General features: G+C 46.9%; 1 pseudogene across 1 annotated transcript in view; it reads right to left on the bottom strand.

Annotated features, from left to right (window-relative positions):
- LOC144106259 (ATP-binding cassette sub-family C member 3-like) overlaps positions 1-951 on the bottom strand; it is a 72,972-nt pseudogene extending 72,021 nt beyond the window's left edge. The window contains exon 1 of the transcript XR_013308946.1: positions 851-951. The product of XR_013308946.1 is annotated as an ATP-binding cassette sub-family C member 3-like (transcript). The remainder of the gene's footprint in view (positions 1-850) is intronic.
- Between the last annotated feature and the right edge of the window lie 16,013 nt (positions 952-16,964).

Here is a 16,964-nt window from a genome sequence, read left to right as displayed (position 1 = left end):
CTTGACGACCCATCTGATCTCCGCCAGGTAGTTACACGCAGTGACCGAACGCTCCGCGAGTTCTACCTTGAACGATTAATAACTGGACGCCCCACTCCAGTTGTAGCCAACACAGTGCTGTGCTCGCGTGTGTTTTAGTTCCTCTAAAATGATCTAATCACGCCATAACCTGGACACATTTCTTATTGTGTAAATAGTTTGTACATATTACTTCTCCCCCTATCCTCTCTTCCTGTCCCCTCACCTCTTTCATTTCATTTCTCCATTCTGCCTGCTATCCTTTATTTCCGTTGCCCCAGCTAAGGTGCGTCAGTATCGATGGCAGATGCCGGGGGTTAGCAAAAATCTTTTCCTTCCTTTTTACTATTATTTTTAATAAAACCACTACCACCACTACCGCCACCAGAACGACTGGACCTGCGGCTGCAAAATATTTTCTAATGAGGGAGTAATTACTCGTCGGCATCCACCCAAGCGCAGCCATACGGCTACAAAGGAAAGCTGTATAGCTTTTCTCAGAAACTTCGCAGTTAAAGAAAAGCTCGTCCTGGTCCGGGGTTAAGTTTCTGAGAAAGCTGTATAGCTTTCTTTTGTAGCCGTATGGCTGCGCTTGTGTGGATGTCAATGAGTAATTACTCCCCTATTACAAATCACTCCACCTTGGGGGATTCCTTTGAACCACTTGACCAAAATATTTTTCTCTGTTCATTCATGGGGACACGTAGCCTTCACAAACGTATTTTGATAAGCGCTGAAAAACCGACCTTTCAATCGGGTGGGCCAACGGCACAGCAGACTAACTGAAAAGGCAACAGCAAGTTCAGAAACCGTTGTGATCTAGCGCACTCACCTGGTGGCAGGCGTCCATGGCTACCGGGGCTTCGACGGTGCCCCCGTACGAAGACAGAAAAAACACACGATGCGTATGCGCCGAGCCTACGATGGTGGACGAAGACCGACCGTGTCAGGGTCACCTACTCGACTCTTCTGACGGCGACAAGGTTCGACAGGTGGGCGGCGTTTAACGAAGCTTATGTGCCAGCCGGGAGCCCGACGAAATCTTATCTGCGCAAAGCAAGAATAACGCCCGGCTGTTCTGATGCAAACAAGTGCCGCTGGCTGTTTCTGCAGGAAGGCAGGCAGAAGAACCAAAAGAAACAAGAGAAAAAGAGAGAGAGAGAGAGAGAGAAAGAACGTTCGGTGCACAGGGAACAGCTGTTGCACAAAATCGTTGAACTACGGACGCTTCCTGCCAGATTCAAGCGCGTCGCCGCGCGTGGTTCTGGAAGCCACAAATTGTGCCTCTGCGCGGCCTGTGGTCATGCCTTCTTCATCTAAGGTAAACACGTGCCCGTCTCCTGGGCCGCTTTCCGCGAGGGAGCGCGTAGAAACACAAGCTGCACGGCAGAAGTCTCACGAGCAGAGCGAGTCAGCTACATTTTCGTGCTTACTCCATAGTCCTACATACCAGAGACCAGACAGTCTTCGAAGCTAGGAAAGCAAAATAGGGCCCTATTTTTCGCTATGACGAAAAAACGTATTTCTATTAAGTAGGCGCGGTTAATAATAATAATAATTGGTTTTGGGGGGAAAGGAAATGGCGCAGTATCTGTCTCATATATCGTTGGACACCTGAACCGCGCCGTAAGGGAAGGGTAAAGGAGGGAGTGAAAGAAGAAAGGAAGAGAGAGGTGCCGTAGTGGAGGGCTCCGGAATAATTTCGACCACCTGGGGATCATTAACGTGCACTGACATCGCACAGCACACGGGCGCCTTAGCGTTTTTCCTCCATAAAAACGCAGCTGCCGCGGTCGGGTTCGAACCCGGGAACTCCGGATCAGTAGTTCAGGTGTCCAACGATATATGAGAGATACTTCTGCCATTCCCTTTCCCCAAAAACTAATTATTATTATTATTATTATTATTATTATTATTATTATTATTATTATTATTATTATTATTATTATTATTATTATTATTATTATTATTATTATTATTATTATTATTATTATTATTATTATTATTATTATTATTAAGTAGAAGTTCACAAACAAATGGTAATATTTCCTACAACAGCATCTAGATCGGCAGATATGGCCCTTCTTCTGCAGCACCAAACAGGCGCACTTGGTACTTCAACAAGCCCGCTCCAAGTCGCATTGATCTCCGCGTCCCTACGGCCCCTTTCCCCGCTCCCGGGTGACCTCAGCAACAACCTCATTACAAAATGTGTTGCGGCCGAATCCAACCCAGGCAGACGCGCTGCTCGTGTCACCTACCACACTCATCCCCCTGGTAGGACCATCGTCTACACAGATGCTTCACGAGCTCAAGTCGCAGCTATTGATTGGTCCATTGCGCGTGAAAACCAGACCGTGACATACACCCTGGGTCCTTATACTGATCCGGCTCCTACTGCTACCCTAACAACTCTCCCGATAATCGCCAGTACACAAGACTTCTCTCTCCCTGCCACCCCCAATTCCCTCCGGATGTACGATACACACTGATTCAACGCAAGCTATACGCTCAGTTCATACGGGTCACATTCTTGCACAATTCAGATATGGTCTACAAGAGGCTCTCACTAAACTTCTTCCCCGTACAGTCAATCTGAGGTGGATTCCTGGCCACGCTGGAAAAGCAGGCAATGAGTTGGTGCATCGCCTCGCCCGCGAACTTCAACACCGGGCGCCAGGGATACCTTGGCCTTATGCACCAATGGGGCACAGTACTATGCATTACAAGTGTGAAATAAATATTCATTATGCCAACCTTAGAGAAATTATTTGCACCCCTCCTGTTCCTGACAAATCTCTCAATACCGCCCAATTACGAATTATTCGGCTCATTCATCTAAATACATTCCTCACCTCTGTCCCTTCTTTCGTCTACCCCCTCCTACCTTCCCCTTCATGCCCGAAGTACCTCGAACCCTATGATAATTTGGAGTACCTTCTGTTCTTCTCCCGGGTTCGAACCCGACCGCGGCGGCTGCGTTTTTATGGAGGAAAAACGCTAAGGCGCCCGTGTGCTGTGCGATGTCAGTGCACGTTAAAGATCCCCAGGTGGTCGAAATTATTCCGGAGCCCTCCACTACGGCACCTCTCTCTTCCTTTCTTCTTTCACTCCCTCCTTTACCCTTCCCTTACGGCGCGGTTCAGGTGTCCAACGATATATGAGACAGATACTGCGCCATTTCCTTTCCCCAAAAACCAATTATTATTATTATTATTCTGTTCTTCTACCCTGTTCCCTTTCAATGCCCACATCTTTCCCACAACATGCAGGATCTGGTTAACCTCGAACTAGCTGACGGACCTGCTGGCATCGGTGACCCTAGCGGAAGATATTCTCGACGCTTAATGCTGTGCCGCAGTCAAGTTGTTTCTCGCTCTTTTTCTGAGCTTACCTTGGTTTAAAAGACACTTGATTTTATCCTTGCACAAGTATAGCCTCATGCCTTTCTTCCTCTCTGCTCAGCATGAAGAGGGCAGTGGCGACTGAACCTTCTTTCTCTCAGCTCATTCGACGTGATTATGCTTTCGGGCGAAGTTGTTCTCGCTCTTAGAGAATATCCACCTAATTTCTTTTTTTAGAATTGCTGCAAAGCAAGACTGCCAGACTATAGAAGAACGGGCTCGAATCCTCACACTGAGGTCTTGCAGACAGCGAAGAATGTGGCGGATGACTCGACCAATAAAGGCATACGCGGAATCGCTTACAAATACTTCAGCAAAAGACGAGGGGGTGGCAGTCATCGTAACGAAGCTTAAGAGAAAAAAAAACTCAATTATGGCAGGTCTATGCATCGAAACCGGACCACAACGATCACCCACAATGGTCTAAAAGTGTTGCAGTGATGCATAGTCCGCGATGAATACAGTCAACACGCTCTCTGCACTCTGCTGGCGAGAGCAGGGAAAGGGAGTGCAGGCGAGCAAGTAGTTGGGTACTATGTTAGGCATAAACATACCTGACAGCTATGGACAAAAGCATCTTTTAACAGAAAAGACTTTATGAACGCAATTTTTTCACTATTTTTTGGTTTTTGGTTGTTTTTTCGGGGGGGGGGGGGAGAAAATGGTGCAGTATCTGTCTCACATCTCGGCCGGCACCTGAACCGCGCCGTAACGCAAGGGATGAAGGAGGGACTGAGAGAATAAAGGAAGAAAGAGGAGCCGTAGTGAAGGGCTCCGGAAATTTCGACCACCTGTGGTTCTTTAACGTGCACTGACATCGCACAGTACACGGGCGCCTTTGCGTTTCGCCTCCATCGAAACGCGATGTATCCACAGGTCTCCCGTCGGCAAGCTTGCATTTATCTTTGCTATTAACGTTTTTCCTATCGTCAAAAGCGTTCCCCATTTCATCATAGGCACTCCTGTTCATTGTATCACATTATCTCTTCGTAGTTTGGTCTATTCGCAGAGCGGTCGTCACATGCCAGCTGCTGTACACGTTTTCACACTGCAACGTTGTTTGCGCCGCCGCGGTGGCTGAGTGGTTACGGCGCTCGGCTGCTGGCCCGAAAGACGCGGGTTCGATCCCGGCCGCGGCGGTCGCATTTCGATGGAGGCGAAATTGTAGAGGCCCGTGTACTGTGCGATGTCAGTGCACGTTAAAAGGACCCCAGGTGGTCCAAATTTCCGGAGCCTTTCACTACGGCGTCTCTCATAGCCTGAGTCGCTTTGGGACGTTAACCCCCCCAAACCAAACCAAACCAGCAACGTTGTTTGCGCTGTTCGGTGACTACTGCGCCGCTCGTTTCCATCTGTTGCTATTAACGTTAAGGATCCTATTCAGCCGAAGAACCTGTGTCGTCATCGACTACGGCGTGAGCAAAAATCCCTGGATTAGCTGGGGCCTGTGAGACCCAGGCTGCGGATCGGATTGAAGTTCACCTTTCTGGGGCAAAAATTTTCAAAATTGGAAAATTATAAGGCACTGTTATGGAAATATTGAAGGTAATGGTCCATTATTCTGATATGCAGCAAAATCTCTCCTTTAATGTGTTTCTAGCGATCGCACCGAACAGTTAAGAGTGTCATATAGAAAACCAGTGGGGAACGCATTTTGCGATAGCAAAAACGTGAATAGAAAAAAAATACAAAACTGCCGTCGGGTGATCTCCGGGTATATTGATTGTTATAGTGAAATCTCACATGTTATGAAAAAAACTGCGTTCATGAATGTTTTTTCGCTGAAAAATGCTTTTGTCCATAATTTCTGGGTATGGCCGTGGCAGGTCCTAGTTAAACGATTGGTCGCTAGAGGTTGCTATGGAAGGGCAACTAAGGTCTCGCAAAACCCACCGGCGGTTGTGTTTCAAACAGCCACTAGCCGTGGCGCATTAGAGGCGCATCGCGTAACCATTGCGCCACGGCGCCAGGAGTAATATGAGGACTCCCCGCGGAGTATTAGTGTCAGTAGACAATGACCGCTTCCGTATATATGTGCGTCTAGGCAGAACATAGGCAGGAGGGGAGTGCTTTCGCGGGAAAGATCTGTAACGCTATCGTCTGTACTCTTAGAGGATGGTTAAGCGTTGTCATTCTGAAAGAACGAACAGTGTCCATATCTACTAGGTGATAAGCAAAGAGCACCTCACATTGCTGAAGGGCCCATTAACGTTATCGCATCATACCCTTGAGGCTGAACTTAAGTAGAGTGAACTAGTAACCTAAGAGTCCCCTCCTGTCTTTTTTTTATGATCGAGGGTGTTCCCTTCTCACGACACCCTTTACCCCCTCCACGCGTTCTCTGTTTTATGCTCTTCTCTCTGCTTCGAATCATGCTTGAGTCGATCTTGTCCTTTTTGCTAGTAGCAAACCACTTCCTACAGCGATCCATGTGCATGGGGTATTTTACGGGATTGTACGGGATAGGTGGCGCCACCATCGTCGTCGCAGTTATGTTGTAGGCATAAATTACCAGGCTCTTCTGATGGACAAGAACAGCGTTGCCCAGCTCACCATGAGCCATAAGGAACATGCGAGTCGTGGGGTCTTGCCTCTCGATGATGTGCCACCCGCTACCACATGACCCAGGCGATCCCAAATGCGGATACGCTCCTGGAAGCGGGAAGAGAAGTACTGTATATAACCATCGCTGCCATTTATTCACCAGCTGGGAGGGCCACTGGTTGCAATCTTTTTCTACAGCGCGAGCTGTATAAGTCTAGTGGCCCCGCTGTTATTGTCGATGTTGATGTCGTTGTCGGTCTTAAATAAAGTCGTTGCCCTCTGGCGACTCGTTAACAGGCCGGGAAAACATGCGCAGTATATTAAATGCGAAGCTAGGTGGATTATTATTGCATTTCATAAATGCTCAATTTAGTTAGGACTGACAAGAAAACAGAATCATATACGCCTTGATCCGGAGTTCCCGGGTTCGATCCCGAATGCGGCGGCTGTGTTTTTATGGAGGCAAAACGCTAAGGCGCCCGTGTGCTGTGCGATGTCAGTGCACGTTAAAGATCCCCAGGTGGTCGAAATTATTCCGGAGCCCTCCACAGCGGCACCTCTTCCTTTCTTCTTTCACTCCTCCTTTATCCCTTCCCTTACGGCGCGGTTCAGGTGCCCAACGATATATATGAGACAGATACTGCGCCATTTCCTTTCCCCAAAACCAATTGTTATTATTATTATAAGCCTTGATTGAAAAATCAAGAGGTGCAGGCTTATTTTTCGCGTATGCGCCGAATGTGGTTGAGGAAAGAGTTGCTTTTTTCCAAAGCCTCCAAGAGCGCGTTTGCACGGAGAGGCAAGGCGACTTCAATTGTGTCCTTAATGCGCGCGATAAGTCAAGCATTCGGGGGTTTCGAGACAGCAGCACTGAAGTGTTGATGAGAATGATTGAGAACAGAAACCTCGAGGATGTGGCTGAATGTCTTGAAGGTGCGCGGGCAGTGAAGTTCACTCATTTTCAGGGTTAAAGCCATGCACGGCTGGACCGCATTTATGCATCAGTTGACCTTGCCCCTGAATGCAGCCATTACGAAGTTGTGGGAGTGTCCTTCTCAGACCACTGTTTAGTTGAGTGCTGCCTGGGAAGTGCCAAGTGAAGCAAGGCATTTTCATGGGAAATGTGGAAGCTAAACAACACGCTTCTTCGCGACGATGTCTACTACCGAACAGTAAAGGATGAAATAGGAAAAATAAACCGGTGCAAGACCCTGAAGATATGGCAACAGTGGGAGCTAAGTAAAGAATCCTTTAAAAATCAAAGCAATAGAAAGGGACACTTGTATCCGGTATAAGGAAAAACAAGGCGAAGCTGAGTTAAGGGCACTACTGCAAACGTTGCTGAAGCAGGAATGCAAAGCGCCTGGGAAATTGATAGAAGATATCAGGAAAACCAAGCAAAAGATAGAGCTTATGGAAGAACAGTGTTATCGCTGGTCACTGGTGAGGGAGGAAGACACATCTGCTGGCGAAGCGCCATCAAAACGTACTCTCGGTTTAGAAAAAGCCCAGGCTGAAAGGAATCACATCGATAAAATAGAATGGGGGGGGGGGGGGGGGTATCTTATCGGCAGACACTGACCACATCGAAGCAGCCTTTAAAGAATTCTACCAGAGGCTTTTTTCATGGCATCCGATAGACGCAGTCGCATTTAAGCATCAGTTTCTTGGTGCAATGCCACGGCTGGACGAAGAAAGGAAAAAGAAAATGGAACTAGCAATAACACAAAACGAAATAGAGCACGCGATAGATGAATTAAACCTCGGAAAATCACCAGGACCAGATAGATTCAGTGCGGCATTTTATAAAGAATTTAAGTATGAATTTGCTCCGGTGCTGTGCACAATGTTTAATGAAGCCTATAAAATATACGTTTTTCCTCCGTCTTTTGGGACTTCTCATACAGTACTGATACCTAAAACTGATGATATAGAGAAATTTACAATCTGTTACCGCATATCGACCGATAGCACTCACTATGTGGACTACAAAATTTTTATGAAGGTATTGGTGCGAAGACTGCAGACAGTGATATCGGATATTGTTGGACCCCACCAGACATGTCGAATAAAAGGGCGCTCGATTTTTTCGAACATTCACAAAGCGCGCAGTGTACTTGAAAGCTGCGATGACATTAATGGGCGAGTGGCCATGCTTCAGATTGATCTCGAAAAGGCTTTTGATTGTGTTTCTCATGAAATATTGTTTTCCGTTTTAGACCATGTGAGCGTCGGTTCAGTTATCCGTGAGGGTGTAGCCCTGGCGTATCGAAACTGCTCGACAAGATTGATCGCTAACAAGAGCCTGGGGGCCTCCATTAGCGTGCACCGTTCGGTGCGTCAGGGCTGCCCGCTCAGCCCTCCTTATTTTGTATTTACATCGAAATGCTGTGTAGGAAACTAATAGAAAGCAATAGTATTCTTGGCTTTCGGTTACAAGCAGCTGAAGTTAAGCTGCTGGCGTATGCTGACGACATTGCTGTATTCACAGTTGATCAGGGGAGCATAAGCAGAGCTGTCGGGTGTGTACGCGAGTTCAGCAAAGTCACCGGTACGGCGTTAACTGGTCCAAATACCTGGGACTCTGGCATGGATGGTGGCCATCCCACCCGGAGCATTTTGCCAACGTACCGAGGGGCGACGACCCCGGGCAAGTATTTGGGCGTTCCACTCGATTCTTATCGCGAAAGCGAGGAGTATTGTAAACAGCAAACAAAAGAAGCGTGTTACGGAGCCGGAAATTGGAAAGCCACCAATCTCTCAATTTTCGCCAGAGCTACAGTCTACAACCTTTTTTTTATTAGCGAGCTCTGGTATGTGATGCAGGTTTTGCATTGCTCTCGTGTGAACATTCAGAAGCTACACCGGATTTTTGCCGTCTTGATATGGGCTTCCGAATAGCAACGTTGCTGCGAACGAACCTGTTCCGGCGGGTAAAAGATGGGGGCCTGGGGCTAGGGCACCTCTTTTTAAGGCAGCTGGTGAACCGTTTTTTTTTTTTCGCGACGTCTCCGACCCGTTGTTGCGCACCGTGTTCCAAGTGAGGCTGCGGCGATTGCTGCCGCAATTTGTTGTTTCCGCAGAAGAGCTCTCGGGTGGAATTTTTGGTTACTACAAAGAGATTGTAGCAAGTGTTAGGTTTCTTCCTGCACGCTTTTCCAGCTATTATTTATACAAAACTAAAAGGAAAAAGTTGTACTATGATCTTTGTGATACTGTTTTCCCAGAACCCATGTACAGGGCCTTGTACAGTGGGGGCCCGGGAGGTGATGTTTTAAAAAGGGTAAAGAAAATACAAGTGCCACCAGGAGTAAATACCTTCTGTTTTAAGTTACACACCGGGACGCTACCAGTTAAAAAGTTTTTAGAGGGAAAGGATTTCTTTTTACCGTGGGGATCGAACTGCGTAATTTATAAACAGCCCGAAACAATAGACCATGTTTTTTTGCATTGCTGGGAAGGGGTTTATTTTTGGGATGCGTTACAAAGGACAATAAAGAAAGAGCTACCATTTGGCGCGCAGGGAATTCGTTATTTAAGCACTGATATTGAGGATGGGGTACCATTTGATCTCATAATGTTCTTGGGCCTCCACTGTATAAGGCGCTCCAGAATGGCATGCTATTATTGTGATAAAGACGCACGACATGCCCGATTTTATTTTCGGGAAAGAATGGACTGCTTTCTGGCCATCCAGAAAGCCACTGCGGAGCCTCCCGAATGGCTCTCGAGGCTAGAGCCGCTCTGTATGCTACGTGAATTTCAATATGACGAAGCCGGACTCATGCTGGCTGACCACCACAGTGTCGTATGTACATAGCATATTGTGCGTTTTTTGTTGAGTGTTTTTTTTTTGTTAAATGTTATGGGCCAAAGCCAGGCAATAAAGAAAAATATATATACGCCTTGATTATTGCAGCGTGAACGCCATCACGTCGCGTAAGGGAAAGGCTTCCCCTTCATGCTTATAACGCTTATACGCTTATAACACTTGTACGCGCTTATAGCTTCCCCGGACAAGCTTCACCGCCAAGAGCACAGAGCTAGGAGCGCGAGCAGGAAGTCATGTCCGACAGACAGCGTCACAACGGGGAGATTTATCGACACAGGAAAACAATTACCGACATGGTGAATTCCTACAGCGCCAGCCACCACCAGGCGAATGCGCCTATAAATGTCACTGGAACACGCAGGAACGCTGGGCGTCCAAAAGCTTATAGGGCCTTTTTAAAAGCGTCCAGAAGGCGTACTTGGCTTTCCGCATGTTAATCGCTAGTTAGTGCGCTAGTGACGTGAACGCTCTGTGTCTGCTGCTTCGGACGACATGAGGCCAATGCATACTAATAAATATGAAACTACCGATACAACTAAACATACCGGAAACCATTGCACGGTCCTATCTCATCGCCTATAGACTACCCTAGCCTGTCGTAACAGAAGTGAAGCACGCATGGTGATCTTTTCTAACGTTTAATTTGAAAACTGCGAGAGAAACGTCGGTGCGGTCTGTGCATGCGGTTTGCACTGCGAGGAGGACACTATGTTCGTAATAGAGCTTCATAATTAGACAGTTTATCAACTAATATCACCTAATAAGCTTATCTTTTCATTTTAAGAGGCAAGATCATGTTGCGAAATAAAAAGACGTCACCACCTTGTTTATAAATTTTCTTCGTCACTAATGCGGCTCGAAATGCGCATTTGAAAGCTCGTTAAATTATCTTTCCCGCGTTGCGCGTTTATGAAATTGTGTCACCCACATTACTAACGCAGCAAATACAAACGCCGACTGTGTATGGTATGACGTAGAAGCAGCTAACGTGATTTTGGCAACGATAGCAACCATTCGATAATTTGTAGATATGCAACGAGGGAGAGCCAACTTAACAACCTTCGAAATGCTTAATTTTGACGTTTCATATTTCGAACCATACTCCCGATAAACAAAATTTCAAAACAAGGCTCACCTTAGACATAAACGGACTTCCATATCGCCGTAAAATCTTGTACCCTAAGATTATAAATAATAGGTAATTAGAGTTAACTAGTCGTCTAATTAATGAGCTGTATCAGTTGATAATGTCCGTTTTAATTTACAATTCCCCTGCAGAGACAGCACCGACGTATCGTTCAACATTTTTAAAATAAAAATAAAAGCAGGTAGGAGCAGTTGGGGATAAGAGTTAATAGAGAATACCTAAATAATCTGCGGTTCGCTGATGACATTGCCTTACTGAGTCACTCAGGAGGTGAACTGCAAACCATGATCAATGAGTACTATAGGCAAAGCAGAACGGTGGGTCTAAAAATTAACATGCAGAAAACCAAAGTAATGTTCAACAGTCTAGCAAGGGAACAGCACTTCACAATGGGCAGTGAGGTGCTGCAGGTGGTAAAGGAATAATACGTCTACTTAGGGCAGGTAGTGACAGCTGATGCTGATCATGAGAGGGGAATAACTAGAAGGATAAGAATGGGGTGGAGCGCATATGGCAAATTCTCGCAGATCATGAGTGGCAGTTTTCCAATATCCCTCAAGAAGAAAGCGTACATGTACAACACCTCTATCTTACCGGTACGGTACCTAAGGGGAAGAAACGTGGAGGCTAAGGAAAGGGTTCCGCTTAAGTTAAGGACAACACAGCGAGACATGGAAATAAAAATGATAGGTGTAACGTTCAGAGATAGAAAGCAGGAAGAGTGGGTGAGGGAACAAACCCGGGTTAATGAAACCGAGAGGAAGAAATGGGCTTGGGCAGGGCATGTAATGCGAAGGCAAGACAACCGCTGGTCCTTAAGGGTAACGGAGTGGATTCCAAGAGAAGGCAAGCGCAGCAGGGGCGGCAGAAGGTTAGGTGGGCTGGTGAAATTAAGAAGTTTGCAGGCATAGGGTGGACGCTGCTGGCAAGGGGCAGGGTTAATTGGAGAGACATGGGAGAGGCGTTTGCCCTGCAGTGGGTGTAGTCAGGCTGATGGCGATGATGATGAACCAGAGCCGTCAAAGACTGACAGCTGCAACGCCGCCATTGATTGCGTAGTTATAACTCATTTCATAGCAAAAGCCCGCCCATCATGCAGGTAGTGACGGGCTCGATGCCAGTATCCATGACAGGACAGCTGTATCCACGACAGAGCCTTCCAGACCAGGGCACAACCCGCACCCTCCCACCCTTCCTGCAAACACAGACGTCCAGCTGCGGTTCTACTCCAAGCAGGAACCCAGCCGTCTCCCGCCTAGCGAGTCAGTTTTCCGGCAGAAGTCTCCCCCAGCCCTTGCAGTTCTTGTGTACCTCTACTCGGCCCTCATTATTTACGACTCCTGCGGCGCCAAAGGATTGCAGACAGTCTCGCCACCTGTCCTCCTCATTGCGGCATATGCGCTGCGTTTGCCACAGATGCTTTCATGAACGCCAGCTGTCTTCCAAGAATAACGTTTCCTTCGAAAGATAGCACAAATCCTGCGTGGGATAATAATCTGGTTTTAATGCACAGTTTAGCCCGACTTGTGGGTCACCATTACTGTCATTGATGTTGTGGCTACATAGCATTGTCAATGTGAAAAAGGCGAAAGTGTTGATGCTGCAGTGCCGAGCCAAAGTTCGACTATGCCGTACATGTTTTTTTAAGTTTTTTTTGTTTATGCGAGTTTAAAGTTACAAAGCGACTCATGCTATGAGCGACGCCGTAAGGAAGGGCTCAGGAAATTTCGAACACCTGGGGTTCTTTAACGTGCACTGACATCGCACAGTTCACGGGACTCTAGAATTTCGCCTCCATCGAAATGCGACCGCCGGGGCCGGGATCGAAGCCGCGACTTTCGGGTCAGCAGCCGAGAGACGTAACCCCTTATCCACCACGGCGGCTATGTATGATGCACAAGGGTGGCATTGCGTATATTTATTCGGTTTCTTTTTTTTACGAGAACGTTGGGTTCGGGGCTGCGCCCAGCCGAGCTCTTCTGTTTTATAGATAATAAACACTGCATCCTGATTGGTTACCTAAATACTGGGACGGGCCATGGAAGTAAGTGACCATCTCAATCAAAACTTAAGAATGAACTAGAAGTCGCGATTCATAAGCTTTCACGAGAGCTCTTTGATGTTACCAGTTGCGAAACTTCCCAGAGTGAGTGAGTGAGTGAGTGAGTGAGTGAGTGAATGAGTGAGTGAGTGAGTGAGTGAGTGAGTGAGTGAGTGAGTGAGTGAGTGAGTGAAAGTTTATAGAAGAGGATATGATGACTGGAACGCATGCGGCTGGGCCCTCAGTCCAGGGCTCCGAAGGCTTCTTCCGACCATCTGGCGATGAGGAGCGCTGTCTGGTCGTCGAGGCATGCGCTGGCCGGCTTCACCTCCCACAGCTCCAGGGCCGCATTACGCGCCTTTAGATGGTGGGGTTTTTGAAGACACGTCCATGTGATATGCTTTGAGGTTGGGGTGTCGCCGCACCATGAACATTTGTCTTCGCAAAGAGTTGGGTGTAGACGATGTTAATAGTGGATCCATGTATCGAAAAACGGCGGTCTTAGTTGGTTCGGATCTTTAACGTGCACTGACATCGCATAGCACACGGGCGCCTTCTACTTTTCGCCTCCATCGAAACGCGGCTGGGTTCGAACCCGGATACTCCGGCTCCGTAGCCGTGCGCGCTAACCACTGAGCCACCGTGGCGTACTATCGGTTATCTTGGCCTCGCATTGCATGCCCTGGCCAACCTCATTCGATCCTCTTATTTCGACTACGATGCCATTAACTCGCGTTTGTTCGCTAACCCACTCTTCCCTACTGCTTTTTAAGAGAAATTTATTTTTCCAAAAATATCTGCAGTGCTCACGGCTCTTTACATAAGTGGTCTGGTTTTCAAGGACATCACAATGAGCCATCATTGTACAGGTATCACATATATAATATAATAAAAATTGGTTTTTGTGGAAAGGAAATGGCGCAGTATCTGTCTCATATATCGTTGGACACCTGAACCGCGCCGTAAGGGAAGGGATAAGGGAGGGAGTGAAAGAAGAAAGGAAGAAAGGGGTGCCGTAGTGGAGGGCTCCGGAATAATTTCGACCACCTGGGGATCTTTAACGTGCACTGACATCGCACAGCACACGGGCGCCTTAGCGTTTTTCCTCCATAAAAACGCAGCCGCCGCGGTCGGGTTCGAACCCGGGAACTCCGGATCAGTAGTCGAGCGCCCTAACCACTGAGCCACCGCGGCGAGGACACATATATGCAAATGATGTTTCTGTGACCAATTCGTGATTTCTATACGAGCTGGCTTAAAGCAGCTTCATTATGCGCTTAAGTGGAATGCAAGGAAGGAAAAAATGAGCAACACTCGCCAAACTTCCTAATACGGAAGGATGGGCGTGGGCACACCTCTATCGCTAACAACAAAGAACCTTGTTGGCCAGCGGACGAAGAAGGCCTCCTCACCCAACACGACGAGTTCTTCGTTCAAGTGTTTCAGCATCAAAGTTCTAAGGCGGTACAGTAAAGGAAACATTGATTTCTGCGGGCGTCCCCGCAAGATAGCCAGCTGGCGACCCTACTGCCCAGGTGGTCGAAATTATTCCGGAGTCCTCCACTACGGCACCTCTTTCTTCCTCTCTTCTTTCACTCCCTCATTTATCCCTTTCCTTACGGCGCGGTTCAGGTGTCCAACGATATATGAGACAGACACTGCGCCATTTCCTTTCCCCAAAAACCAATTATTATTATTATTATTATTATTATTATTATTATTATTATTAGTATTATTAGTATTATTATTATTATTATTATTATTATTATTATTATTATTATTATTATTATTATTATTATTATTATTATTATTATTATTATTATTATTATTATTATTATTATTACCCTACTGCTTTCTCAGCTTTTCTTTTCTACAGCTCACTGTACTGTCAACTTAAGAACCCTTTTCGTTAACCAACATGTTTCTGCCCCATTGGTGAGGACCGGCAAGATAGAGCTGTTATACTTTTCTCTTGAGGTAAACTGCCATTTTTGCATTTTTGACCTGAGAGAACCTGCCAAATGCACTCCACTCTACCCCATTCCTATTCTAGTTACTCCCTACTCGTGATTCAGATCTGCGGTCACTACCTGCCCTAAGTAGATGTATTCCCTTGCCACCTCCAGCACCTCGCTCGCTGCCAATAGTAAACTGTTATTTGAGACAGGTACTGCGTGATTTCCTTTCCTCAAATACCAATTTTCATTTCCCTTCCAAGAGTGCATTAACATTAATTTGGCTTTCTGCATATTAATTTTTAGACCCACCGTTCTGCTCTACCCCTCTAATTCATTGATCATGCTTTGCAGTTCCTCTCCTGAGTGACTTAACAAGGCAATGTCATTTGCGAATTGAACATTACTATGCTATTCCCCATTAAGTCTTATTATCAACGGTTCCCAATCCAGGCATCTGAATACCTCTTCTAAAAAAATAACAGGACGTTAAAAAATAACAGGACGCTTATAAGCTTCGTCTTTAAGAGCGAGGTGCGACAGCGTGTTGCAGCGTTGCCAAGGAGTGCACGGAACGCCATCCCCCGTTCGGCGCGACGCGTGCCCCGTTGGACAAATTAAGGAAAGGACGTCTGTCTCACATATCTCGGTGGGCAACCGAGCCGGACCGTAAGGGAAGGAAAATGAAATGAAAATTGAATTTAAGAAAAGGAAATGATGCCTGTCTCACAATTCTCGCTGGACACCCATACGGCGTCGTAAGAGGAGGAAAGTTCCTTCCCTTACGGCGCGGTTCAGGTGTCCACCGAGATGCGCCATTTTTCGCTCACGGCCAACGCCGCCGCCGCCGACACCGGCTTTTCTGCGACACGAGCTCCTTAACGCTTTCGCGTTAAAATGGGGTGAAGACGTGCCTCCTAACACTGAATCCACAAAGGTCTGAGTGAAACACTCGGTCCGAATACCTTTCGCAAACTAGCTTCAAACCTGGGATGTATGGTATCTGCAACTCGAAATCATACTACCACTGATCTCCACTAGGTGGCTGGATGCCGCATTCCCGCTTTCCGAAGTGGGCGCAAGTGAAGCCACCAGAAGTTATATGGCATGTCCCGGAAAATCGGTGTTTGCTGTGTATTTCACTGCGAAAAGTCGCGTCTTTCGCCCTTCCGTTTTCAGTTTTTCGCGTTGTTTTCGTGTAACGTCTGCAGTAATATCAAAGGAATAAGCAAGTTGAACGTGATAAGTGTGAGCATTGTTCGGGGAACACTGTAATTTAAGAGAAACCGAAGTAAACAGGCATACATGTCTCACCATGCCGCGGCAAAGGAATACGTGCATTCAACACTATTTTCTGACCTGGTTCTTGTCTTCCGAGCGTAATTAGGAGAAGTAGTGGAATGACGATGAGCCTAGGTAATCTTGAAAACAAATTTTCGCGCACCAAAGAACATGAAAAGGTGCGGAAATCCTGACACTCGAAGAGCCACTGCTGTTTCAATTTCGGGTTGGTGGCGGACGATGTCTCTTCTCATTGATGACAGGTGATGTTTATCGCTTTAGTGTGCCATTTGCCTTCTGGACGTGCTTTTAATCTAACTCTATAGCACAGCCACGTTTCATCTACACAGCACGAGAGAAACGATTGACGAGAAAGACGAATGCAGCAGCGCATGTGACAAGTGCTGTTAGAAGCCAACTCCACCAAGCATCACAAATAAAAACCCATTCAGGCATAATTTGTGGCAGTACGAAACAGTGCTTGATACGCTCCGTCGAAAAAGCAGTACCATATACATTTTGGACGCGCTAATGTGAACCAGCAGAACACCGACGGCACCTCGCCAGATAGTGGCCTCGCCCTAGCTCGCCCCGGTTCGGTCTAAATAAACATAATTCGGTGAAATGTACGTTCACTGCAAAGTCAGCTGCCTGGTGAAGGTTTCTGCCTATTCTTTCTTAAATTTACCCCCATTGGTGGTATAACTTGAGCTTAGAGCGCGACAACGTTCATCACAACAAA

Source organism: Amblyomma americanum, chromosome 10 (genome assembly GCF_052857255.1).
Source record: "Amblyomma americanum isolate KBUSLIRL-KWMA chromosome 10, ASM5285725v1, whole genome shotgun sequence".
NCBI classification, from domain to species: Eukaryota; Metazoa; Arthropoda; class Arachnida; order Ixodida; family Ixodidae; genus Amblyomma; species Amblyomma americanum.
Note: the sequence above shows the minus strand (reverse complement) of the source record. Positions and strands in the feature narration are given on the sequence as shown.